Source organism: Schistocerca serialis, chromosome 1 (assembly GCF_023864345.2).
Source record: "Schistocerca serialis cubense isolate TAMUIC-IGC-003099 chromosome 1, iqSchSeri2.2, whole genome shotgun sequence".
NCBI classification, from domain to species: Eukaryota; Metazoa; Arthropoda; class Insecta; order Orthoptera; family Acrididae; genus Schistocerca; species Schistocerca serialis.
In genome coordinates, this window is record NC_064638.1 from 210,383,385 (window position 1) to 210,410,234 (window position 26,850).

The following is a 26,850-nucleotide window of genomic DNA, read 5'->3' on the forward strand; positions in this document are numbered from 1 at the left end:
TGTAAGACACAACACGTTATTTCTCCCGACTGCCTCAATTTGTGACAAAGATCTTCGAAGCAGACCAGCACAGATATGTCTGTAGTTAGCTGACGAAGTAGTATTGACTGTCGTCAACAGATGGCAGAGCAATACAGTTTTACCTCCAACACTGCAACTGGTGAGTACGTGGTCGGGATGCCGCCAGTGCGGACATTCACAGCGTGTGAGTACGTACTCGGGCTCCCGGTTTGAGGGGTTAATTGATCTACTTCATCTTTTGTTTCTTCTTCTCCTTCACCCTCTGTTTCCTCCTCCTATCGTGCCCTTTTGGCTGCTGACAGCACTGATTGAATGCAACTTTTAAACATTCTATAGGTTTTTTCTTTGTCATCTTCAGCATATGGCAAGCAGCATTCATATACTCCTGGATATTACTCCCAAATCAAATCTAAGCCTCGTCTCATTGTTTTACTGATTGCAAATGATGCAGTGTGATGCCCTACTCTTATGTCTCTTTTTCTGCCTATTTGTCTAACTTCATCAGCTAAAATTCAACGGCAATGTGATGTTCTGCCAAGCCTTATTTCCAGCATATGCAATATTGTGTTGCTTGTACACCTCATCCAATAGATTAATCCTCTGATCGCTATGCACTGTTCATTTTTCAAGTTCAAGCTTTGCTCTCAGTCCACAGTAGTTGTAATTATGAAGCCATATGCAATAGCACTGGCAGCGTATCGAAAATACCACTACCGCCTCTAATGTGCCTCCTACCGCTCTTCTGCATGGTGTGAGGTTCGTGTAACCCATTACGTATCAAATCATGTGTGTTCACCTAATGGTTGTGCAGTGATGAGAAACCAAACTATATAACTGAAGCCCTGCTCCCTCGATGTCTTATGATACACTCTATAAGAAATACATTTGGTCCAGAGATTATCTGTAATTATTCTGTGTGTAAACTCTCAGTAATTCCTTCCTCTTCACCACCTTTTCAAATGTGAGTTCCATGGTTTGTTCTCTGCACTGTGGAAACTGCAAATATTTCTGTTGAGTAGTTCAGAAAGTAACATTTCTCAAACACCATATTATACTTTGAGATACCTACCAAATAACCTACATTAAACTTCTGTTTGCATGGATACCTCATATTAATATGATTGTACAGCGTGGTGCAAGAAATGTGTTACCATTTTGTTTTTGAATATAAACTTTATTGTCAATACAATCTGAAAGGAACATATACTACAATGAAGAGCCGTCCATGGAGGTTTGTTGGAACTCAGCATATGCTCAATATGTCCACCATTTAGTTTCCTAACTTCCTTCAAACGAACACTAAAGTTAGAGATTACCCTACAGCATATGTCTTCCGTAATTTCACTGCAAGCTTTAAGAATACGTCTTCTGAGCTCCATTAAATCATGTGGACGTTTCGGGAAAATTTTTTCCTTCAGGTACCTCCAAAGAAAAAAGTCACATGGACTGAGGTCTGGACTATTTGGGGGCCAATTTTGTCCAGCATTGAAGCGACCTGGAAACCTGAGTGAAATAATCTGCATGTCGAAATGGTCGTGTAAAAACTCCAACACAGTGTTTGCAGTATGTGACCTTGCTCCATCTTGCATGAACCACTGCATGTTGAAGGGCAAGAAGCTGTGGAATGAAGCTATTGCGAAGCATCCTCAAATAACGCTCGCTGTTCACAGTTTCTTCAAAGAAAAAGGGTCCAGTAAGTCCGTGACTGGAAATTGCTGCCCATGCTGTAATCCTCGGAGCATAATGTTGTCGTTCATGAAGCACTTGTGGGTTTTCAGTGGCCCAAAAGCGTACATTTTGTTTGTTATCCACACTGTCTAATTGAAAATGCGCCTCGACTGAAAACCAAACGTTGTTGAGAGTTTCTTCTCTATCCTCCGCCCAGTGAGCAAACAGTCTCTGCTGCTTGTGTTCTTCAGTGAGCTTCTGTGCACAAGTCATCTTGTATGGGTACATACGGAGGTCACTTTTAAGAATGCGTTGAACGGAGCGACTGGATATTCCCAGTTGCACTGCTGCCTTTCTACACGATTTCCCGGGACTTCTCTGTACAGCAACTCGTACCGCTTCAATATTCTCTGGCGAACAAACGGGCTTAGGCAGAGGTTGCTTCGCTTCCAATACTGTTCCTTCCTGTACAAATTTATCGTACAACCTGTGGATGGTCTTCTTGCAAGGGACCCATCGTATATTAAACTTTTGTCGAAAACGCTTCTGAGTCACAACAAGGCTTATAGTTTCATGAAAAAGTAACACAATTGCCGATCGTTGCTGTGTCATCAGTCTTCCATTGTCAGCCATTGCTGTTTACTAGTCTCCTAGCGTCAGAATCGTGAATCACACGTCATTTCCTTACTTTTTTGTTTTTCTAAGCTCTGCTGGTACTGCTGTAGAGATCCCAGTGGGATATTTAATGCACGTCGTAAATTGTGAAAGAAACAATTGGTAACACATTTCGTGCGCCACCCTGTATATAGTTTTTAGAACCTCATTTCCGTGAACATCAGTACATTTCATTTTATGTTATAAATGACGAACTGTTCTTTTAATTAAAGGCTTCAGGAGCAATCACAGCCTCGTAACAAAACTGCTTTTAGTCATATGGTGTTTACTTTGGTTATACTGAGCAGTTATTCGTGGGAAAATATATAGTTGTTTGTATGAATCAGGAGGATTCATATATGGCTTTTTATCACTCTGTTTAAATGTTCCATGATACTTGCATTCATGTGGGTTGTAACGTCCCCTTAGAACAATTCTACATGACTGTGCTTTAACTGACACACAATATTTTGTTAGCGCAACGCAATCTGACTTTCAAAATTCCCTACAAAAGAATGGCCCTGACTAACATTAAACTATACCTTTCACAAATCACTTACCTCACAAAAATCTTCGCTGCTCAAGCTACTGCAATACAGCGAGCGCCACTACTGCCAGCTAAATAAAAGATTCAAACTATTGAAGGCACTAACTACTGATAGGGACAGTTAGCAAATGAAAGATATTAATAGAGAACAAACAATGTATTTACCTTGATATCATCATATATAAATATAGCAGTTCATGACAAATTTCAAAACTCCGCCATCTCTCTCCCCACATCCAACACTGCTGGCGGCTCACCTCCAACTGCGCAATGCTACGCGCTGTTCACATCCAGCTGCCGCTGCCCAACACTACAATGGCAGACAACAATGCAAACTAGCCACAGACTGCACACAGCACAGCCAGTGATTTTCATACAGAGGTGGCGTTACCAATAAAAAAACCTAAACAGCCTACTTACATAGCCCCCATGCTCCCCACAAAAATTTTTACAAATTGGATTGGGCAGTGGCCAATACAGATTTGAAAAAAAATTTTCATAATTACAATAACAAAGAAATCAAATGCACACACTTATTGATACAATGTTGGTCAAAAGCTAAAAATTTCTCACAGTCCATAAAGACAGTCCACATTGTTCATCACAGTAAAAATGCAGAGTTTTTCTCAAAGTCTGAGCAGTAAAAGAAAATGCACACAGACGTAGTGGATTTCCATGCAGTCTTGAAGAAGTAGTGTTGTCCTTCCAACGGAAAGACAGTGCTGACTCTCGACATGCAGACAAGTAATGGGTCACAACAGAGCAAACCCACAGCAGAGTCATTCGAAGTTTTGAAGAATATTGGTAGGTAGGTCATCACAGAGCAGACCCACTGCAGTCCTGGTAGAGATTACGGTATTGGTGGGCCACCAGAGGTGCAGACCCACTGCAGTCCTTGTAGAAATAATGGTATTGATGGATCATCAAAGATGTAGACCCACTGTAGTCCTTGAAGAGATGGCCAGCAGCCATCTGTCGTGACTGTGCAGGTGCACAATCACCACTGAAGAGTCTTGCGGACAATATAGCAAGTCCATAAACCACCACTTGTGCACTCACAAAGTTTTTGAAATTGTCCTTAGAACCAGCAATGCTGTTATCCAGTCCCTTGCTGAATTATTAACACACGTGCAAACACTATCAGTCCCTACTTCTCACATATTGTCCATATACTATGACCAACAGAAACGTGTGCAGTGAAATGTAACTTAATTTGAAGAACTGGTGTCTATACAATTTTATAACATAAGAATACAATAACAAAGGTACAAAACACATCATTAAAAACATAATAATACAGATAACGTTTGTAGTAATAGGGGCTTTACAAAAGAATAGAAATAGACATATACATCAATGTTACAGGAATTATGACATAAGTAAATATATAAAAGATCAGAATAACTTTTGAAACATCAACCTCAAACATGAGCATTAAAACAAAACAGAATTAATAATGTCTAACATCTTTACAAAGTAAATAACATATTATTAATGCAAATTATATTTGAGGATAACAGTATTCCTCATCATAGTTCATGTAGCTGAGTATGAGAAAAATTCTACAACATAAGTCTGATGAGGTAAACATATAAAGACAGGAAGAACATATATACACAAGGGTACCCAAACACATAGTGGGATAACACAAAAGGAAAGGACAGGGTTTGTTTCATTGCAGTATTTTGCAAACAAAACTTTCTTTGCTTCTTGGAGATCTCCCTTCATTCATCATTATTCCCAAAAGTCCTATCTAAGCCTGCCTTCTGTATTTTGTTCACATCCTCTGTCAAAAATAGTTCTTCTCTCTTCTTTCTGTATTCTGTTCACATCCTCTGTCAATAATAGTTTTTCTCCACTGTACAGTATCCTTTTTATTTTGCCAGACCATTTTCTGATAGCTTCTCAATGCATTTCTTATAAATTTATAATAGTTAGTTTTCTATATAGTCTCCTCTTAAGCTAACTTAAATCTACTGAGCTCAGGTGCTAAACTAAGGGACGAGGCAATGCAGCAGCACAAAATAAGTAACACAAACAGCAATGACCAAAAAATTGGAAAATTGCAAAGCAAGCTACAGTAAATCTAAATTACCAAGCAATGCAACATTACAACTAATATGAGCCAATGTGCAGCAACAAAAAAATAAATCTGGCTTAGCAGAGTAACACAAATTAAAGTTCAGTAGCACTATGCCTGGCAAACAGCAGCTTATATCTAAACATGACATAGCTCAAGCAGAAAAAATAGTACACTAAAGATAACAATGCAGATAAGGGAAATGTATAATCACATCTCAATGTCTAAGTAATTAAAGTGGTGCACCACAAATTATTCTACAAAAGAAATTACCAAGTACTTGAAAAGAAAATTATGAATGCAGTTCCTGTGAAGGTAAATGTCGCTTTGTGCTCCCTCATTTTTTTGAAAAAAATTATTATATACTCGATCTGTAGACAGAAAATATTTATATTAGTACATCTACAAAATTTTATTTTAACCAATGCTGCAGTGCAGCTAGAAACTAGATATCAAATGAAATAAGCAACTATGTACAAAGCAAAGTGTAAGAACATCGTTCAATAGTCATGTGGCATTTCATAAGTAGTAAAAAAATCTCTCATCTAGAAAGACAGTAGTCATAGTCAGGTGTGTAGACAAACTATTTCTTGTCATTTCATTAGGCATTTCAGTAAATATCAGAAAGTACGATATGTTTCCAAGTAATTAGCGTGTCGGATTTGCGATGCTTTCTCTAAAGGAATGACAATGGCCAGGATAATGGCCTTTCCTTTTTTTTTCCTTCCTGTGCTCTGAAAGGCATGCGCCAATGGCCCTCTCTCCAGGCGTCCGACACAGCTGGGTGCCCACGACGCATTACGTGCAGGTGGTCACTTAACTTTCTTACGGAAATATTTACGACAGCAGTTTCTGCTACAGTGACAGTCTCACATAAAAATATTTCACAGGTCAAGACTTAGCGTTGCAAATCTGTAGAAAGAAAATCCTATAAATATAAGTGTCCAAAAAAATTTTCGCCGGCATTGTGATACATTCACGCATTTACACACATTTCATAACTCTTAAAGTACGATTCTTGGTTTCCAACATCCTGTTTCACAAGTCAAGAGTCCCTACCCACTATTCATTACTCCTTACCTTATTACACATATACGTATCCATCGACACTCGTCAATATTTCGTCATTATAAATATGAAGCATAATCAAATAACTCATATAGCCTCAGCCTATTAATCATAAACATACCTCAGCAGCATAATACACATCGTCGTCGTAAAAATAACATCATAACACCTCAGTCAAATCTCAAAATCGTCGTAGCTTCCTCCAATAATTTCAAAACCTAAAAAAATTCTCTGCTCATTTCAATAGTGTCATCTACCTCAAACGTACTTTAAAATCATGCTCCCTTACCAAATACGTCATTCAAAGCTCTCATAGTATCACAATGATTCCGAAAAAAAAAATATGAACAGTTTACAAAGTACAGACAAAATACAGTTTCATAAGTGTGAAGTTACCCAACTGTGTATTGCGTAAACATGTGTCACTGATGTAGTAAAAAAATGTTTATCTCTCAGTTAATTGATCAGATAGCTGTGTAATTTGTGTGTTAGAGAAATATGGTACCGATGTGTAAAGTTGTATAAGCAAATACCATATTAGCTAGGGTTCCTTGTGGTTGCCACACACATGGTACACAAAGTAAGCGTGTACCCCCCTGAGGATTAATGTAATTATACCCTCAGGTGTTACAGATTACAGCAATGAAATGAAATGTATCACTGAAAACCTTTGTATCATTTTACTTCAAATATCTTTAAAAATAAATGTTTTAAGTACAAAATTAATCACTCAAATGCGTGTCCTGTAGCGCTAAATGCGCGTCTTGCTGTAAGATAATTCTGTGGAACTGTCATAGTTATCGTCCTCTGTAAGCAAAGTTCTGCTAAAGTCAATGTACTTACCTCATGATACACAAAAGTGAAATGCTTTGCGTATAGATATCTTAGTTATTAAGCTTATTGCCGTGATGAGGAAAGTACTGTACTGTAACGTATTGTTGTGCTACGAAAAAGGCTGTCTCATTGTTGCTATGCCAGAAAAGTTACTACTAAAACATGTTTTAATTTCTTGAATAATGCCGAAAAACTGTGCAGATATAAAACAGATACACCGCAAAAGCAACATTGTAAATTGTCACTCATTAGTAGCGTCGTGATATAGTCGTGTAGCTGTCAAATAAACAAACCACTGTGTCACCTGGTATCTCTCAGAAAGCACCTTGAATCCATAATGTATTTGCAAGTAAACCAAAATGTTGCATTAAAATCTCATTAGCAGTACCAGTATGTGTCCTAAGTATGTAAGCCTGATAGTCGTTACGTAATCGTGCAACTAACAAGCAAGAATGTACAAATGCAACGCTGTGTTGTCTGTTCACTATAACTATGCATTCGTAATTTCTATTTAAATAAGTTCTCTTGGTTCTAGACTGGATATTTAACTTCAAACATTGTTGCATGTTAACAGTTTCTTAAGTCTTTCAAAGCATACTAGTAATGTAAAGTGAAAAGTTTTATGGCAAAGACAAAGTTAAAAAGCAGATTATCTCTCAGTAAGCGGTTTTACATGTGAAGTGTGGTGCAATCCTTTACTCTTCCTAGTACGCAGACTTTCAACTTCAAAGCAATTATCATGTTGTTTACATCGGTAAAGAATGCTAAATCTTTTCTCAAGGCTAGCGTCTTTGTTATTTTTCCCTGAGCCAGCGGCCGCACGCAGCTGCCTGCTGTGCGAGTCATTGTCTGTCTCTTTGTTGGCGCGCGTCGTTATTGGGATTAGGAGATCTAACTTCTACAAATTCACTCTGACGAGAAGGCCCTGCTCTGTTCGAATCCCGCCAGTTCTGATGCAATTCAGATCTGTCGTTACGATCATATCGTCTGTCGTCGTGTCGGTAGTTCCTGTAGATTCTTTCTTGTTGGTCATGTGGTGGAGAATTTCTCCCGGAATCGTAACTGCGCGCTGAACTGTTGCGTCTGAAGTTATTTTGTCTCCCTTGATAATAATTGTTTTGGTTTCCATATTGTCTGTTTCTATGGTTATCTCTGTCATATTCATAATTACGGAAGTACGATCTTTCTCTGTAACTATTACTCTGCCAGTGGTTGTCATACGGGTGGTGTCTGTTTTGGTCACGATTTACGTTGTAAGAATAGCCTTTTCGTGTCCAGTTATTGTTTCTGTCATCACGGAATTGTGACGTATGTGACCTGAAGTGATTGTTTTCCTGTTTTCGCATCCGGCGACTGTCTGTGTCAATTTCTAATTCTTGTAAAAGTCCCTGAAATGCTTCAATGTCGTCTTTGCAACGTCCTGCTAAAATAATATGCCGTAAATGTTCAGGTAATTTGATTAAGCAAATGCGGATGAGTTCTGAGGGGCTGTATGGGTTTGACAGGTACTGATTCTTCTGCAACATGTCTTCAAAATATTTCACAAGACTGGAGAATTCAGATTGTTCGAAATGTTTCATCATTATGATACCATGTTTTACTCGGTCTTGTGTGGCTTGAGACCAATATGCTGAGAGGAAGGCATGGTAAAATTCTCCTTCACTGTGGCAATCGTGAATGACCGATCGCATTCTTACAGCTGGTTCATTCTCTAAGTAGCCACACATAAATTCTAATCTGTGCTCCAATGACCAGTTGGGAGGAAAACAATGAGAGAATTGATGGAGCCATGCTTGTGGATGAATGTCGTTGCCAGAATTCTTAAATGTTTTGAATTTACGTGTAGTAATGAACAGCTTATAGTCAAAATCATCATGTCGGCGAGTCGCATATCGGTCATTGTTAGGTCGTGTCGGCCGTTCCATCTCAAAATTCGGTGCACATTGCCAATTTCTTTCATAACTTCCGAAATGCCCTGTGTTATTATTTTGCGGCTTTTCCGTATTTCTAAGTCCCTCTTCCCGTGTTGGAGTGCCAGTGTCCTCTGAAATACGTAATTCTTGTATTACCTGTGTCAGCTGGTCTTGTACTTCCCGGATTTCTCTTTGGTGTTGTGTATTAATTTGATTCTGATTTTGTTTGAATTTTCTTATTTGTTCATACTCTTCTGTGTCAGTGAAGGCTACGGGTCTTGTGTCATTCAGATCATCATCTACCTTTGTAGATAAGTTAGTGACCTGATCCGAAAGTTCGGCTACTTTCTCCGATAGTGAACACATTTCCTCAGTGTGTTTTTCTGAACCAAGTTTCAGAGTGTCCATTTGTGTTGAAATCGAATCTACTGTGTTCTTTAAGTTTTCCTGAGTTTTTGCCAGTTGCGTAACCGAATCGGTAGATGCAACTGAGTCAATTTTAGCCCACAAAGTCTCATGATTTTCATGAACAATGGTTTGCAGCTCTTTTATGGCTGCTTCGTGATTCTGTAATGCATTTTCATGCCGCGAAAAAATAGGTTGAAAATGCTCACAAATTTGTGTTTTTACGTCATTACAGACTTTTTGACATTTCGATTCAATGTTATGTAACTCAGTAGTTAAATCTTCACGTGTTTGTTCAAGTGTGGTGTCTAACTTTTGAAGCTGTTGCTGTGTTTGTCTCTAATTTTGTTCCGTTGTGTCTAACTTTTTGAGATTTTGTTCCACTGTGTCTAACTGTTGCTGTGTTTGTCTCTGGTGTTGTCCCATTGTGTCTAACTTTTCAAGCTTTTGTCCTATTTGTTGCATTAATTGTAATAACAATGCACTGGTGTCTGAAACATGTTCCTCAGTGCTTTTCGGCAGTGAAGTTGCACCGGCAACATTCACATTTTGACAAGCGGAAAATGTGTCTTGACTCACTTGAGAAAACGGTGAGAACCCAAAACCTGAGTCTGCAGTATTTGCAATATTGTGTTCTGTCATTCCCGATTCCTGAGGCGAGCTGTTGTCGACCAATCGATCGATAACGCTTCCCTGTTCACTACCTGTTTCACTGTCTACACCATTGTTTGCCGCCCGCTCCATTTCCCTATGCGCAATTACCAAATTACTACTTTGAACATTAGTTAATTCATTACTCTGCGGGGCTAACACACTGCCTTCGTCTTCACTGTCATTTCTCAGTTTACTTTGGAGCCTAGTATTACGTTTTTCACACGCCATAATTGTCACAATATTTCACACGATAACACAGAAAGGCACAATTTGAAGAGCAAAATAAAATAACATAGCAATGGAAATAATGTCTACTTAATTGCCAGCGCAGCTGCGAAATACTTGGTGCAAATCTACATGCATGCCACAACTGTTTTACTGTACAACAATGAAAAACTACAACTACAATGGAGATTCTCTCTACAATTACGCCCTAGCAATAAACAAAATCTACACTAATTACACAAACTACAACAAAAAATCAGAAGATTCCAGTGAGGTATCCTCGGCTAAGGGTCGACATATGTAACGTCCCCTTAGAACAATTCTACATGACTGTGCTTTAACTGACACACAATATTTTGTTAGCGCAACGCAATCTGACTTTCAAAATTCCCTACAAAAGAATGGCCCTGACTAACATTAAACTATACCTTTCACAAATCACTTACCTCACAAAAATCTTCGCTGCTCAAGCTACTGCAATACAGCGAGCGCCACTACTGCCAGCTAAATAAAAGATTCAAACTACTGAAGGCACTAACTACTGATAGGGATAGTTAGCAAATGAAAGATATTAATAGAGAACAAACAATGTATTTACCTTGATATCATCATATATAAATATAGCAGTTCATGACAAATTTCAAAACTCCGCCATCTCTCTCCCCACATCCACCACTGCTGGCAGCTCACCTCCAACTGCGCAACGCTACGCGCTGTTCACATCCAGCTGCCGCTGCCCAACACTACAATGGCAGACAACAATGCAAACTAGCCACAGACTGCACACAGCACAGCCAGTGATTTTCATACAGAGGTGGCGTTACCAATAAAAAAACCTAAACAGCCTACTTACAGGGTGTATGTTGAGCAGTTGTTTGTGCCGTGTCACTGCATTACAACTTTGAAATACGTATTATAAAATTCGCTATAGTGATCATTTTGAAGGTTATCAGGGCACCAGTTCACCCCCATCTGCAGCAATTGTTCAGTTGGTCATGGCTGCAGGAAGCCAGATAGGGCACAGTTATGTGCACACAGGCAGACAAACCGATGTGCGCCCAGGCAGAACAAAATCGTACACACCTGTCTGGTATTAAGCTATAAGTGTTGTGTCCAACTTCTTGGACACTGAGGTGGCTAGTAATAATACAGTTAAGCAGAACACTATGAATAAGTAATATCTTATTAATCACAACGAAACGTATCTTTGCTTGCCATCCTTGGCTGTAGCTATGAAACTGCACATGTGGACTTGCGGTTCAGAACACATAAATAAGGCACAATTACTGAGTGACAAATTGATACAAATTCAGAATGACCACCCTGTGGCTTCACTACCATCACTAAAAAACACAAATTCATAGACACTTGTTGACAAAGTTCTGGTCTTAAACGAGGAGACGCTTAGGCACGAAACCAGATACAGTCCCATCAAGCAAGACAATAATTCTTGCGCCCTTTTCCACCGGGACAGCAGAGCTTCCACATATGCTTTCATCTGTCCAGGTTTCATCGAGCCACACAATGTCTTAAAATGGCACTTCAACGATATTTCTTAAAAATCGACAAAGCGATGCTACGATGTCAACTATCTCCATTACAATTTTCCTCCCATTGACTTTTTTCTACCCAAAAACAAAGACGTCTTGCTGCCACTAAGTAACTCCACCTCACACGGTTTGTATATGGTTGGATGTTCTTTTTCTCGCAATATCCGTGTATGTGGTGGCGCAAGCATATTGATGAGAAAAGTCCAAATTTGTTACGCCTGGTTCTGTCCTCTTTTCACAGGGTGACCGCAGTTAAGATGAACCAGGTCCTTTCCCATGTGCAAATATTACTCCTTACAAACTCTGACGACAGTATTTTTATGTATCTTTATTAGAGGCAATAGAGTTGCACCATTGTCTCTCATCAAAGTATTCCGTACCAAGCACACAAACTCAAATGTCTGACGACATAAAACGTGAACAGATCGCTGAACTTTCTGCTTAGCAGCCACATTTTTTGCACACTTCTACAAGCTTCAGAAATTCTGTGGCGCAAGATAAACTCACCACACAGAGAAATAAAGAACACAACAAAGCGATCAACAACTGTTTGCGCTACCGCCCACGATCGTCGTCTGCAAGTCGCTACAGTAGACGCCATCTGCAGTAGCAGAGAGATTTGACAACGGTGAATGGAACAGAAGGTGAAACCAAGCACGTTCTCTGAGTGGCTGTTACCATGGTAGCAGCCCTGTAAACAGCTAGACGGCTAGAGGTCAATCACTTTGTTAATCTGATTCAGGTACAGTAGCTTCTGCTGTCAATTATTTCGATGTCCGATTGCGGCTGGCGTCGGTATTTGCATCGAAATTTGATATTTACGCCTGCTGTATGAGCCAACAGTGTGGTATCTGTTCTGTTAGGCATATCTGACAGAACAGACTTTTCTGTCCTACGTGGTGTATGTAGAATCTCTATTGTTTCTTGCTCCGGTGGGTACACCAAACCGCAGGGAAAGAAACACATGTTCCTGTAAGTCAGCAAGTGACTGAGTTCATGAAATGAACTAAGCACTCACAAGTCTGGAATGTAGCAAAGTCAGTGTAACAATCGGTAGCCACTCGAGACTGGAAAGAAACTACCATCTAACTAAGTCAATTTGGCTACGCAGTGGAACAAAGTGAACAGTTAAACACAGCAACGGGCGAGCCGCTCCAGAAGCTAGGGCCACAGACTCAGCAGCGAAGAGCCACCACTGGGTGGCACCACATGATGCGTGCGTCTTGAATCACTTTTGGATACAAAACTCCTCCCTTTAATCGGCACATTGGGCTAGAAATGGCTAGACCTATGCTGACTGTGTTGAAGATGGGGAATGGCGAAACTGGCATCCCCACCAACGGCTTGAGCAGCACATTCAGAGTGGAAAGTGATATTTTCTGCATGAACTGAGATCCAGTAATAACCTCTGGGGCGCAACTTCGATTAGCCAGCGTGGAAGTGGCTATCACATGTGATGGAGTGGGCACAAACAGGTCAATCTCCATTGACACCTGACCTGGAAGCACGTGTGGTCCCATGATCATTCGAAGTGGGCAGCACTGGTGGTAGGGATAAGAGCTGTGCACTGTGCTATTACGACTTCTGCACCACTTGTTAGCCGCAGACACAGTGGCTGCGCCAAAGACTGAGACGGCATGGAGTTTTACAATTATTTATTGAACTTTCTTTACAATTTCTCCCTCGTCGTCGCTGCCCAGCCCTGCGGATCCCTCCGCCTGGCTGCTGCTGAGTAGATTCTCCGACAATGCGCGCAACGCGCGTCACTGATCGCACTCAGGAGCCTCAGGCCACCAGTGCTCCGCTGAAGCCAGGATGCCCTGTGGTTGCGATGAACTCGTCGCCGCTTGGCGCCTCAGTACGGGCACGCCCACGGAGCCTCGTCACCCTGATGTCAGCTGCTGACAATTGCTGCACCGGCAGCTTGGAAGCCTTCAGTTGCAATGCCTGTGAGGTCCTGTCAAGAATGGACCATGCACCATGAGGCCAGCTGCCGACGCCTGCTGCACCGGTGGCTGGGAAGCTGTCAGTCGCAATGTCCGAGAGGTCCTGTCATGGATGGACCACGCACCGTGGGGCTGAGTTGCCATGAAGTCTGGACGTCAGTCCCTGGCGGCGCCTGTGACCAAGACCGCGCTGCAGCCAGTCCTGCTGGAAGTTCTTGCTGTAGTTAGTCAGCCATGATGCCTACCGAACTCGGGCCGACCTCCAGAGCTGAAGTTGACATCTGGCGGCGAATGAATGACTCCTGCGAGCTGGAACAGATTTCCGGAATCGTCACTTACAAAGATCGAACATTCGGACATGGACCACATCCGTCCTCAGATCCGAATTGCTTCCTAATGGTTTCTGTCTGTTGCTGCCTGCGCTCCACTATTTATATCCGCCAGGAGGACTTATTCTCGGTTGTAGCTTTTTGTTATTACTCCTGTTGTATATTGCAGTGTAACTTAGCATACTGGCCTCACTTCCCCTTACTCAGCTTTCTCCAGGCTTCGCTTGGCGCTCGGTCTGTGTGAGTTCTTGTGTCAGCCTGTTGGTAGACTGCTGCTGCCAGCAAGGTTATCTGTGCCTGCCTACTCTGCAATGTCTCGGTCACTGGCGTGCCTCTGTTTTGCCATTCTCCACTGCGTGAAGCAACGTTTACTACATGTGGCCACAACACTGTCTCCTTCTAAAAATGAAATTCGTCCCCAAATTTACCCTATACGTTAACTCTAGTTCTATCCTATATTCTACTTCTTCCCTATACAGGGTGTTACAAAAAGGTATGGCCAAACTTTCAGGAAACACTCCTCACATACAAATAAAGAAAAGATGTTATGTGGACATGTGTCCGGAAATGCTTAATTTCCATGTTAGAGCTCGTTTTAGTTTCATCAGTATGTACTGTACTTCCTCGATTCACTGCCAGTTGGCCCAATTGAAGGAAGGTAATGTTGACTTCGGTGCTTGTGTTGACATGCAACTCATTGCTCTACAGTACTAGCACCAAGCACATCAGTACGTAGCATTAACAGGTTAGTGTTCATCACAAACGTGGTTTTGCAGTCAGTGCAATGTTTGCAAATGCGGAGTTGGCAGATCCCCATTTGATGCATGGATTAGCACGGGGCAATAGCCGTGGAGCGGTACGTTTGTATCGAGACAGATTTCCAGAACGAAGGTGTTCCGACAGGAAGACGTTCGAAGCAATTGATCGGCGTCTTAGGGAGCACGGAACATTCCAGCCTATGACTCGCGACTGGGGAAGACCTAGAACGACGAGGACACCTGCAATGGACGAGGCAATTCTTCGTGCAGTTGACGATAACCCTAATGTCAGCGTCAGAGAAGTTGCTGCTGTAGAATGTAGAAGGTAACGTTGACTACGTCACTGTATGGAGAGTGCTACGGGAGAACTGGTTGTTTCCGTACCATGTACAGCGTGTGCAGGCACTATCAGCAGCTGATTGGCCTCCACGGGTACACTTCTGCGAATGGTTCATCCAACAATGTGTCAATCCTCATTTCAGTGCAAATGTTCTGTTGCTGTGTGTGTCCATTCCATGATTAATGTGATTTGAAGAGAAGTAATAAAATGAGCTCTAACATGGAAAGTAAACGTTTCCAGACACATGTCCACATAACATATTTTCTTTCTTTGTGTGTGAGGAATGTTTCCTGAAAGTTTGGCCGTACCTTTTTGTAACACCCTGTATACATCCAGGTTGTCCTGGCTGGTAATTCATTCTACAGGAATCTCATGGAGCGGTCTTGCATTAACATGCTGAATCCTCCGTTTTAGTAAGATATATACCACACTGATAAATACAATCAACATGGTAATAGTACTGGTTGAAGTACCAATGGTCACTAAGCTACGTTTCTGCCTGGTATCGTACTCCTCCACATGTCTTAATAATTGCTGCATTGAAATTTGACCTTTCTCCAAATCTACTAGTTTATCTATCGTTTGCAATAGTGTAGCATCCAAGGTGTTGTTAATATACGTCAAATTTTCTCCTGGAGCGATGCTGAATGACGCATCTGGCCAGTCAACATGACTGTCGCTGGTAAGCTGAAAAGATCCCCTACAAACCACTGTCCCATAATTCCATCTCTGTGGTTGCTGTTCAATTTCCATTGTCATGACACTTGGCTGATATCCTCTCCGTAGCGAATACTGAATGTAACAATTGCCTCCCAACTTGCTGAAGATGTGGTGTAGGCTTCACTATTATTGTCCGACACTCCGAAGCTTCTGCTTCTGCCCCAAATAACTGGATCTCACACGACCCCTTGCCTGTGAAAAAAACCTGTGATGGACAAATGTAAACTGACTCTGTTAGACATCTACTCAACTCTAAACTCGACATAGTAGCATGAGTATCCCCCCCCCCCCTTCGAAACTAATAAAACCTCCTGTGTCCTGAACTGTACGCCCTTCCCCATGCGCTCCCATCTGACCAGATATGGATACACTGTGTAACAGTGATACTGTCTCCCCACACTAGTTAAAGAAAATCTAATCTCTATATACATCTTAACTAGATCCGTTGCTACCTTAATCCTAGACATATGATAAAAAAGTGACACACTCGCTTCAGTTATCGGCACTACGTGCTCTACCCCCTCTGGAAACTCTCCGTCTGCCTGCTTCAGACTCCGTCTGAATTTTTCTGGTGTACCTGGCCAGTTTGTGTCAGCTGACAGAGAACTACGCTCATACTGTCAACTTGTACCCCATCCTGCGTCACCTACAGAATGGAGAGAGAAGGAAAAAACTCCCATCACTACCCCTTAATACCAATAAAATAACCCTAGTCCGTGCACAAAAATAATACACACATGATAATTACTGCTAACTACACATCCCTCGAACTTATACTTAATACCCGGTTTACTGTCTGCTTCTGGCGCTTCTTTTCTCTTTCTGCCAGAAGGAGAAGTACATATACACGGATCTACTACCCCCTGGAATGGCTCAACTCTACTAACGTGAACTACCGTTGTCTTGATAGGCAATTGTAATTTTACATTGACAGGTGATGTCATTTCCACTACCTGGTACAGTCAATGGAACTTGTTTGTAAACTTCTGGGTTCTCCCTTTTGGAACATACGGATTAGCTAGTAGCACCCATTGGCCTACTCTGTGCTGTGGCAACTTCCTCGTTGTACCTCCCATCTGTTCTTGTCGTTCCAACGCTTTCGTGTTAGCTCGTTTAACTCTCTGCCATACTTCCTTAATGGTTTTCACAAATTGCCTTACATGCTCGCCCTCCGCTCCCAGCCTTGGACGAAACATGTCAAAAAGTGATGGCATCTTCCGCCCATACACCACTTCATATGGTGACAATCCTGTCAACGTATGTACCTTACTATTATATGCCCTAGTTACGAATTGCAAGTACACATCCCAGTCGGTGTGTTGACTATTTACACAGTGACTCAACATCTTAGCGATCGTACGATGCACTCTCTCTGTTCATTCGCTTGCTTAGGGATGAAATGGACTAGTCCGTAGTTTCTTTATCTTCAGTAACTAACACAGTTGCTTCATCAGATCAGACGTGAAATTAGTACCTTGATCCGAGATTAAGGACTGAGGTATCCCATACCTGAGTAACCAATTATTAACTAAAGGTTGTGCCACCATACTTGCTTTCTGATCTGGTAATGCGACCATGACTAAATACCTAGAAAAGTGGTCAATCACTGTTAACACATACTTATTCCCTGCTGCAATCTTATTAAATTGGCCTAATACATCAATTCCGATTTGCTGGAAAGGTCTGTCTGCCTCTGGTAATCTTTGAAGCTGAATCTTTTGATCGCTCAAGTCCACACGCTGTGCGCATGGCACAGAATTCCTGACGTACTCGTCCATGTCTTGACGTCGTGTCCTCCACCAAAACTTCTCCACTATCCGCCTATCCGTAGCTCTTCTCCCGCAATGTCCTGAAAGAAAATGGTCATGCGCCTGCTGCAAAACTTCAGATCTTAACGCTGCTTGTACGACGATGCGTGGGCCGCATTTCGTCGACCTGCAAAGTACCCCGTCCTGTTCTAGGAACTGTGGTTGCTTTCTGTACAATTGGCAGTCACTATCCATGGCTTGTGCCCTTTTCCACTCATCTTCAGTCAACCCTGTTACTTGTAATACTGCCACTTTCCTGCTCAATGCGTCAGCATTGACATGTTTCACACCTGGCTTGTGTATCACCTCATAATCGAACTCACTGAGCTTCAGCGCCCATCTCACTAGTCTAATCGCTGGGTCTTTCAGACCTAATAACCATTTCAGAGCTGAATGATCCGTCACATCCTTAAACCTTCTACCGTACAGATAACATCGAAAGTACGAAATCCTGCATATTACCGCTAACAACTCCTTCTCCGTCGTGGAGTAATTTTGTTCCACTTTGTTAAAGTGACGAGACACGAATGCTATCGGATGTTCTTTGCTATCAATTTCTTGCCGAATTACAACCCCAAGAGCGTGATTAGACACGTCACATTGTAGTATAAACTCCTTCGAAAAGTCTGGAAACTTCAAAACTGGATCTGATGTCAGTATCCATTTCAACTCTTGAAATGCTTTCCCGCACTCTGACGTCCACTGGAAGGTAACACCTTTTCTTAGCAACTCAGTAAGTGGCCTTGCTATTTCTGCAAACCCCTGTACGAATTTTCGATAATAGCTCGCAAGACCAATATACGATTGCAGTTGTTTTACCGTTTGCGGAACCGGAAAATCTCGTACTGCAGAAGTGAGACGAGGATCTGTCCATACCCTGTCCTGACTGATAACATGCCTGTGATAATTTACTTGTGCGTGCGCAAAATGGCATTTGTCCAAACTGAATGTTAGCCGTGCTGCCTCTAATCTTATAAACGCCTCCTCTAACCGTTCCACATGCTGCTCTATTTCTCTTGAAAAAACTATGTATGTCATCCAGATACACCATGCATTTTTTCGGTTTCATCCCGCGAAGGACTCCATCCAACAACCTCTTAAATGTTGCTGGAGCGTTTTTTAGTCCAAACGGCATTCTTTTATACTCGAAGTGACCACAATGCGTCGTAAATGCTGTTTTTGGCCTGTCCTCCAGACATACTTCAATCTGGTGATAACCGCTTCGCAAATCCATAGTGGAGAAAAATTTACACTGCCCTAGGTTGTCCAACGTTTCTATAATATTCGGAATCGGATATACATCCGCCACTGTCCGTTCATTCAAATGTCTGTAATCGCAACAAAAGCGAAATTTTTTCGACCCCTCTGGTGTCTTTTTCGGAACTAGGACCACGCTACTAGACCAAGGACTATTACTGTGCTGGATTACCCATCTTCCAGTTGTTGCTCTATTAATTGTTCTACTACTGGTTGTAATTGATTCTGTAGTCTGTATGGCTTACGATACATCGGAGCGTGATTCCCTGTTGGAATACGAAGCTGTGTTATTGGTGTAGCAGGTGACGTACCCTGTGCTTCAACCAATGCTTTATACTTTAGTAATAATGCTTCCATACCCGAACGATCATTTCCTCTCAAATGATTTACCTTGTCACGAAGTGCAGACGCGCTGACGGTTTGATTTATATCATAGTCTAGCCTCGAACTATCGATGTCCTCTTCATCCATTAACTCTACTTTGGCTATTACTAATCCCTTCGGCAGATCGACATCATCCCGTCCGAAGTTATCTAAACTCACCGGAACCATAAACTGTCCGCTTATGTACGTTACCCATGTACACTCCTACGAATAAAGCAGTGCTTTTCGTCTAAAACCTCATTACTCGGTAGTGGCTCTACCAAGAATAACCCCTGCTGTGGCACATCGACGTCCACCGGTACCCAGATCAACTTCCCTGTACCTGTTTGTACTTTGTCACACGAAATCTTCTTTCATACACTTGTACGCAGTTTAGTTGGTATCACCTTAGTTATCGGTGCACCTTGCGACTCTGAAATATTTGCAACGGCTGTACCCATTGAGAACAAGTTCCCATCGATGTGAATTTTAAAATTTTCCCGGCGAATTGACTGTTCAAACAAATTTCGGGCTTGCAGACGGTTGTCGTTCAATACTTCGCACGATATTTCAACTGGGCACCTGCCAGTCATCTTCAGGTGAGCCGTCGCAGACTGCTGCTGAACAATCTGCCACACTGGAAAAGGCAGTACCCTTCCATTCTACACTATCACTTCCCGAGCCTGATTGCGTATTTTGCAACAATTGTTGCTCCATCCTCTACATGTGCTGCTTTTGCAACTTATTTTCTTCAATCAGTTTCTTAATTTGCTCCGTCAATGCGACTACGGGGTCACTTTTCCTGGTTGCAGGTGTCTCTGGCATTTTCTGTGTGGTATACCTCACCTCAAAAAAATAAAATTGTATTACCCAGAAGCAAGTTAATTCCTAGCACGTCTAATGGCAGGCCATCTAGACTTACCACATTGCCCTGTTACATGACCATAGAAGCCACACACATCACAAGTGCCAGGTACAAATTTATTGCAAGGAGCGACGTGACCTGTTAATCCACACACTACACATTTAGATAGTACTAAGTTAACGTGACTATCATTCCAACGAAACTGTGATAAGTCTACAGGGCTGCTAGGCCTTTCAAATGACACTCTCACATCCCTTAACATTACCCTCGACATGTCTAGCTACACAGAAATCATAGAGAGAAGGCAGTTGCTGGACTCACCCTATTTGCACCGTGCTAGTCAAAGTCGTGGCGTGGGTGCACTTGACACCACTTGTTACGACTTCTGCACCACTTGTTAGCAGCAGACACTGTGGCTGCGCCAAAGACTGAGACGGCGTGGAGTTTTACAATTATTTATTGAACTTTCTTTACAATTTCTCCCTCGTCGTCGCTGCCCAGCCCTGCAGATCCCTCCACTTGGCTGCTGCTGTGTAGATTCTTCGACAATGCACGCCACACGTGCCGCTGATCGCACTCGGGAGCCTCAGGCCACCAGTGCTCCGCTGAAACCAGGATGCCCTGTGGTTGAGATGAACTCGTCGCCGCTCGGCGCCCCAGTACGGGAACGACCATGGAGCAGCGTCGATGTGAGGTCAGCTGCGGATGCCTGCTGCACCGGCGACTAGGAAGCCGTCAGTTGCGATGTCCGCGAGGTCCCGTCATGAACGGACCACGCGCCGTGGGGCCAGCTTCCGACGCCTGTTGCACCAGCGGCTGGGAAGCTGTCAGTCGCGATGTCCGCGAGGTACCGTCATGGACGGACCACGCGCCGTGGGGCGGGGTTGCCGTGAAGTCCCGGCGTAAGCCCCTGGCGGCGCCTGTGACCAAGACCGCGCTGCGGCCAGTCCTGCTGGAAGTTCTCGCTGTAGTTAGTCAGCCATAGTACCGACTGAACTCGCGCTGACCTCCAGAGCTGAAGTTGACATCTGGCAGCGAATGGATGACTCCTGCGAGCTGGAACAGACTTCCGGCATCGTCACCTACGAAGATTGAACATTCGGACACGGACCACGTCCGTCCTCAGATCCGAACTGCTTCCTAATGGCTTCTATCTGTTGCTGCTGCGCTCCACTATTTATATCCGGCAGGAGGACGTTTTTTACCCTCTGTGGTAGCTTTTTGTTATTACTCCCGCAGTATTTTGCAGCGTAACTTAGCGTGCTGGCCTCACTTCCCCTTACTTAGCACTCTCCAGGCTTCGCTCATCGCTTGGTCTGTGTGCGTCCTTGTGTCAGCCTGTTGGTAGACTGCTGCTGTCAGCAAGGCTATCTGTGCCTGCTTACTTCACAATGCCTCGGTCGCCGGTGTGCCTCTGTTTTGTCATTCTCCACTGCGTGAAGCAACGCTTACTACATGTGGGCGCAACAGTGCTGTAGGAGCAAGTGTATCCACCACCTCTGGCTCATATCTCTTGTCAGTGCCTACTTCCCGTCGATGCCTTGAACTATAACAGAGGGTGGAGGGGAAAAAGCAAGCTCACAGGGTAGTACGGTTTTGTGATGAGCACAACGGTGCTGCACCATCAGTGCCCAAGGAGGATTTATGAGTGGCACAAATGCTGTGGGAGCAGTTGATAGTGGTGATGGACCGGCTACTCCTGTCTGACCGCCACCTCGAGCATTTGTTGCCACCTGTTGCCAACCCATGATTTTGGCAGAATGTGCGGCCCTACAAATGAGAGCCGACGCGATAATGTAGCGGGTTGTGGGGGTGTGGAGCCCACGTCACTGGATGCAGGAGATCAAACGGGGTACACAGTCGACGTCTGTGCAAAATACCGGCCAGGCTACGTCCATTGGCAGGGGTATAATGGTAAATGGCCAGGAAGTTGGTGAGTGCATCCATTCAGTTGGTTGGTTCACATCAAGAATTCTTTTACCTGCAACTCAAACGTCATGACCAACTGCTCGTCTTTCGAACTGGATGCCAGGTGAAACAGGGTGGCAGTCAGGTGTTTGATACCATTATGTCTACAAAAATCCTGAAACGCCGAAGTCGTAAATTGTGGGCCATTGTCGGAAATCAGTGTAGCTGGGGCTCCTCCTAAAGCAAAGATAATTGATAAGGCTTAGACACATATGGGAAAATTGAATGGGTATCAATTACCAACAACCACACTGCTCCCTGGAAAAGGCCGGTGAAATCTACATGTACTTTACGCCATGAGTGGTGAGGGCAGGGCCATGAGATAAAACGCTGTGCTTTGAATGACTCGTTGTGTGCACAGGCATAGCAGATGTGGACGGTATGTTGAATGGCGCCGTCTGTGCCCGAACAATACAGATAATGCCGCGCCACTGCTTTCATTCGGCACATACCCCAGTGTGCAACATTAAGTCTGTGCTTGAGGAGAAAGCAACTGCGTCACTCTGAATCTGCGTCTTTTAGTAACATGTGCAGGTCAGTCTCTCCGCACCGTGGACCACATCCAGCAAAGGATTGGGTCCTGGTTCATCTCGGCCACTCTGTCGCCCATCATAATACGAAACTCGTTATGGGTGTGCTACCGAGTTTGTGTCCAAGGCAAAACGGAGCCTTTCATATCCTTCAAAATCGGCATCAGAGCTACATGGCAAACAAGACAGGGCACTGGCTTTAGAGTGCTGGGTGGCAGTTCTGTAACAGATATCATAAGTATAGTTAATAAGAAACAACGCCCTCCGCTGCAGCCATTGTGTCGCTTTGGCGGGAAGTTTTGCATGAGGACCAAAGAGCAACAGCAGGGCTTGTAGTCCATAATCAGATGAATCTTGGTACCATAGAAGTGCACACGGAACTTCTGGACACCACACATGCTGGCCAAAGCCTCTTTTTCAATCTGTGAATGCCGGCCGGAGTGGCCGAGCGGTTCTAGGCACTACAGCCTAGGACCGCGAGACCGCTACGGTCGCAGGTTCGAATCCTGCCTCGGGCGTGGATGTGCGTGATGTCCTTAGGTTATTTAGGTTTAAGTAGTTCTAAGTTCTAGGGGACTGATGACCTCAGAAGTTAAGTCCCACAATGCTCAGTGCCATTTGAACCATCAATCTGTGAATGTTTTCGCTTTGCTGAGTTTAACGTCGTAGATGCAAACCCGCTAGGCTGTTCCATATCATTGGCAAATTTATGCGACAGGATAGTACCGGCACCAAAATCTGTGGCCATCTGTGGCCAGGGTTAACAGCTGGCACGGCTGGAATGTCACCAGACAAGGGACCAACCTAAGAGGCTTTTTAAATTGCACAAACGCCTATTGACACGCCGCTGACCACACAAATTAAGCACCCTTTTTACGTAACTGGTTAAGGGGATGGGAAATATGAGCAGCATTTGGAATGAACATGGCATAATAATTGACTCTGCCCAGAAAACGTTGCATTTATTTAATTAATAAAGTCGGTCACACAGTCTTGTGAGCGTGTAAGCCCATCTCTACTTAAAACGTGGCCCAAATAGTTGACTTTACTGGAACAATCAACACTTGGTGAGACGATACCAGAGACCATTGGCTTGCAGCAGCTTAAATGACAGTCGTGGACTGCGCAAGTGCTACTTCCGCATGGCCGCCGTAACTAAAAATCATCTAAATAATAGGCAATTTGATAGCCCTGGATGAGCTGATCTAGGTACATCTGAAAAACTGCAGGAACACTAGCGATCTCAGATGGCAATCTGTTATACCTGTACATGCCGAATGGCGTATTAATCACTAAAAACTGATTTATGGGCTAATCAAGAGAGAACTGAAAATATGTATCAGTGAGATCAGCTTCTGAAAAATACTGATCTCCAGCCAATTTAGCTAACAGTTTCTCTTGCCTAGGAATTGGGTGCAAGTCAACATTTCTTGGGCATTAATGGTAATGAAGTGTACTGCGGTCAGCAGAAAAGAATAGACGATCAAGTTTGAACACACTTCATTATAACTAAAGCGCCTTCTTCGCGTGCACTAATTTCCAAAACGCAAAAACATCAAGAAGCACAACAATTCTTGTGGTGGAAAAACCAGATAAGAGTACAAGACAATGAAAAGAAAATAATAACCAAAATACTACTCTACACAATTATAAAGATTCAACTTTCTACTGAAGGCTACGATTAGTAGCTAGAGCTGGTGCAGGTATTGGCCGGAGCTGCCGGATGACTCTGCTGGCATGCTTATAACGCCAGTTTGGCGGAGTGCTACACGTAGTCCCATTAGCATCGTGGTTCCAATTGATGGATCTCTCTCACACGGATTTTCACAAAGTAGTTCCTTCCGTGTTTATGCGGAGAGTCTGTTGTTAACATCCACAGGTGATGTTTCGAACTGAGCTCTTGAAGGGAGATTGGCAGACCACCTCACTTGTCTGTTGTGCGGGCTCTCTAACTGATAAGGGGCCGCTATGACATTTCTCCCCCGGAAAAAAGAATGCACAGCTCTACAAACATCCATAGGAACGGGGGCATCCTGGTTGGCATCCATAGGTTCGTGGCTGGCACAGGCTGGAAGTGCCGATGCAGCAGGGGCAGCTGGTGGCAGAGACATCAACTGAGATGCAGTTGGAAGGGAGGGTCCGCCACAGGGCGGCTGGCAGCAGGCACTGCCATCTCCCTGCGGCATCATGGTCTACCAGACAGGGGCAGAGCGGGTTGAGGTGCCAGCAGGCAGTGGAACCATCCTCCCACCAGAGAGACGCCATCACCCGGCCACAGAGCTTGGTGATGATGGCAGGTGCGCAGTGCACTCATGGATGAGAGAAGATCCGCGCCCAGACCTCCTGCCCAATGCAGGAGTGCACCAGAGTGTGGACTGGAGGGTGAGAAGTCTCAGGAACAAGGACAGATAAGTGAGAGTGGAATGGTCGACCATGAAGGATCTCCACTGGAGATATACCGTCATGGGTGGCAGTGTGGTATGTAGTCAAAAAAAGAAGAATGGCCTCCTCCAGCAGCTAATAAGATCAGCAGCTTATCGAGCTTGGTCTTGAACATCTGCACAAACCATTCTGCCCATCCGTTTGATGTAGAGTGAAATGGGGAAGTATGGACAAAGGAAATCCTATTGGCAGAACAGAATTGTGTAATATCAGGTGAAGTAAACTGTGGCCCATTATCCATAACGATCGTTTTCGGGAGTCCCTCCATGGTAAATAGGCGCCTGAGAATTCTGATAGTCTCAGCAGAAGTGGTGTTCATCATTCGGGATATGTAAAGTTTTTTCGACCTGGAGTTGATCATGGTGAGCCACTGGGAACCATGAAAAGACCCAGCGAAATGTAAGTGGAGACGTTCCCACTGGCACAGAGGTGCTGCCTGACATGTTTGGAATGTGGTGCAGGCCGACACGACGGGCCACGCGGGGTAGCCACGCAGTTTGAGGCGCCTTGTCACAGCCCGTATGGCGCCCCCCGTCGGAGGTTCGAGTGTTCCCTCGGGCCTGGGTGTGTATTGTCCTTGCGTAAGTTAGTTTAAGTTAAATTAAGTAGTGCGTAAGCTTAGGGACTGATGACCTCAGCAATTTGGTCCTATAAGACCTTACCACAAATTTACAATTTTTTCCAACATGAGGGAGGCAATGTCTTTATCTAAACCGCGCCAGTAAACGTGTCGGTGTGCCAGCTGTCTGGTGAGGACGAGCCCCAATGGCCACTGGGGAGGAGGTCGAGGATACAGCAGCACAATGCATGTGGTATGACCACCCGGGGAACATCCGAATCACTATGCAAAAGGATGACGCCATTGCGGAAAAAGGGACTGTGCTGATGATCCCCAGAACGCTGCACCTCCGCATCACGGATGTTACGGTGGCTGGTCGGCCAACCTGCAGCGATTTGGTGGCGGAGAGCTTGCAGTGTCTGATCCTGAGCAGTGGTCCTCCGGCCTGCATCGGCATCCAACGGAAGCGCGTTCAGAGCTGCGCCCACGTCCAGTTCCACATGGAAACAAACCAAGAGGGAGGCGTCAAACTCACGGTCTGCTCTGGCAGGCAGCCAGGACAGAAAATCGGCGTTTGCGTGCCATTTAGAGGTGCAGTAGACAATATCAAAGTAGAACGTGGCCAGAAAGAGCACCCAACGCTGGAGGCGCATGCTGTCCAGGTGGGCACTACGGCAACCAGGTGAAACAAAGAAACCAAAGGTTTGTGGTCAGTCTGCAGAGTGAAATGACGACCATGCACATAATGATAGAATATCGTCAGGGCGAAAACCAACGCCAAAGCTTCCTTTTCAATTTGACTATATTTGGTTTGAGGATCAGTCAATTTTTTGAATGTGAAAGGCACCGGCGTCCCAACGCCGTCGACCACTTGGCGAAAGGACTGCACCCAGGGCACAGTCCGATGCGTCGGCGGTGACGATTTGGGGCAGGGAAGGATCGTAAGCGGCCAGACAAGATGGGTGGGAGAGAGACGACTTGAGATGTGTGAAAGCCTGCTCACATGCCGTGTTCCAAACCCAACGCACACCCTCGCGCAATAATCCGGTCAGGGGCGCCGAAATCTCAGTGGCGTGGAGTATAAAACGCCAATAATAGTTGATTTGACCGAGGACGGATTGCAGTTGCTTCACAGTGGTGGAAGGAGGCAGGTTTTGAATCACCTCGAAATACTCCTTAGAGGTGTGTGGGCCATGGGCGTCAATCGTGAACCAGAGATAACTGATCTCACGCGCAAAAAAGTTACACTTTTCTTTTCGGCAACGCAATCTGAAACAGCCTATCCAGCTTGTCCGCGAGGTCCACCGTGGACGAGCCACCGACGATGACATCGTCCAGATAATTTG